Source organism: Ochotona princeps, unplaced genomic scaffold, assembly GCF_030435755.1.
Source record: "Ochotona princeps isolate mOchPri1 unplaced genomic scaffold, mOchPri1.hap1 HAP1_SCAFFOLD_244, whole genome shotgun sequence".
In the NCBI taxonomy this organism is placed as follows: Eukaryota; Metazoa; Chordata; class Mammalia; order Lagomorpha; family Ochotonidae; genus Ochotona; species Ochotona princeps.
In genome coordinates, this window is record NW_026700809.1 from 1 (window position 1) to 2,500 (window position 2,500).

Consider the following 2,500-nt stretch of genomic DNA (forward strand, 5'->3'; position numbering starts at 1 on the left):
GAGGCAAAGCTGACAGGGGAATGTGGGCTCCCCTGCTGGACAACTACTTCCCGACTAGGCTGCAGCTCCAACCGGTCTGCGTGAGGACCGAATATGAAGCGGGCAGGATCGAACCGGACTACGACACCCGTCGGTTCACGAGGAAGACAGGCCTGGAAACAGAACGAACCCGGCAATCCCAACGACCAGCATGATCATAAGCCGATCGGTGTGACGGACGGTGTTGGACTGTGTACTAGCAGACTCGCGCAGAAATCAGGCCTGTGATCATCTCAGATGAAGTTTCTTTGGAGAGAGATCCCTCCAACTGAACTGCTGATCTTAGAACCCCAACCATGAAGAGACTGTCAGCCAGTGGATTCTGAATAGGGTTCATTGCGATTGGAACTGAGACATTGGCAGCAGTCCAGAACTGATGAACTATCAGAACTGTATGAGCAGGAGCCTCAGAGCGTGCCTCCCGTTGGGGATCTGGGATGGGTGGGAGGTTGGGTGGGGCTTTTCCCTTTTTTTTTTTTTTTTTGTTTTCCCCTGACCCCAGATACAGGGTAAAATGATATTGATGTGGAAACAATGGTATTTCCCACTTTCACCCTGTAGCCCTTGACACTCTGTTCCCTAATCAACCAAGTAAGATTATTAAAAAATAATTTTTAAAAAAAGGTATATCAGGTTTTACAATTTCATTAATTTTTATGAATGGGTAGTATTCTATAGTGTTTGTGTGCCACATTTTCTTTATTCTGTCACCCGCTGATGGGTATCTGTGTTGATCCCGTATCTGGCTATTGTGAATTGAGCTGTGATAGCTGTAAGGGTGCAAATAACTCTCTCATATGCATTTTCATTTGGATAAAATCATAGGGCTGCGACGCTGGTTCGTATGCAGACTTTTAGATACCATTTGTTTTTTATCCAATTGGGAAACATGAGATATTTTAATGAAATTATAACTGGATAAGAAATGAGTTTTATGAAGCATGGTGGCCACTTGGGGAGTGAACCAGCCAGCGGGCAGGAGATATTTCTTTCTGTCTCTCCTTCTCTCTATATATATATTATATCTGAGTTTCAATAAAAATAAAATGGATGGATGGATGGATGGATGGATGGATGGAGGAATTGTTTTTTCTGAACAGGCACCGACTGTGAGATGTAAGTAAGGCTCTGGACTGCTGTGTCCTGGTCGCTCGGTCCAACGCCGATCCAAGCAGAGAACCGGGCCTGGCACGGGGCACAGGCCTAGTATATTCCTGCAACCCCTCCCACCGCCCCTCCACCCCCGCCCCGCGCACCTGCACAAGGACAGGTAAGGGGTTCCTCTCTGTGTTTTGAGTAATCGGTTCAGCTAGATCGTTCTATTGAGAGGGAGGGATGCTTGATGTTGAGCAGTTCTGCTTGTTTGAGTGACAGAAGTACACGCACAGGTTAATAACACGCGTTCACATAGTTAAGGTGATGGATGGAAGAGTGAATCAATAATGCCGATGGAAAGGCCACATCAGAAGGGAGCCGTTCCTGAGAACCACTCATGGTCTGCCCCATGCGAGTCAGAAAGCAGCGGCCAGATCCCACTTTGCACTTCCAGAGCGAGCGAAGGGGAGTGACCGACTGTGGCTGACCTTTGCCCCAGTCGGAGAGGCAGATCCTTTCACTGACAAACGCCTGAGGGCAGGTATGGCTCTGGGTGGAGCGGAGAGAAAGTGAAGCCTTTGGCAGACAACGGGACTTTGAACCAACCATTTGCATTTCAATGAAGGCAATGAATGAGGCCTCTTGGAATTGAATGAGAGGTTGCGTCCCTCAAGCCAGTGGCTTCCGAAACGAAGGCTGCTGCTTTCTTGGGGCACACCCCCCACACACACACACACAGAGGCTCATTCTGACGAGGAGGCGGGGTGCGGGTGCCCTGCCTGCCCCATGCTTCTCCTTACATGTCCCTGGACCCTGGACCCTGGCTCTGGCTCTAGCTCTGGCCTGGGAAAGGAGATGTGGATTGGGGAGGTGACTTGCAAGACGTACACACAAGACCCACCCACCATCAGTGAAACACAGCTTCTCTCCCTCCTTCCTTCCCTGGGGCTTGTGGGGGAGGGGAGGTTGGTATCAGGCAGGGAGGCACTTTTTGTTTTGGCTTGGCTTTTCTCCTCTTGGGTGTCACTGGTGCACCCCAGCGTATTCCATCACCAAGCCACTTTCCGATGTGTTTCGCTTCCCTCACAGTGGTTCATTAGCCAGCACCCACTGATAGGAGAGGACTGCTTTTTACTTGACAGCATCCTAGTGCAGGGATCAAAGGGGTCAGAGAAAGTAGAGAGAGCAAAGGAAAAAGGAAAAAGTTGGGTTGTTCGGGACTCCTTAGAGAAGAATTCATGTTGTGCCACCCACGTGTGCGAAGATTTGTCAAAGTCCCCCCCCCCATGCCCCTTTCCTCCTTCCCCCCCCCCCCCCCCCCCGCTCAACCACCACCAAGCCATCACTCAGCAGGCTGGCTTCCAAG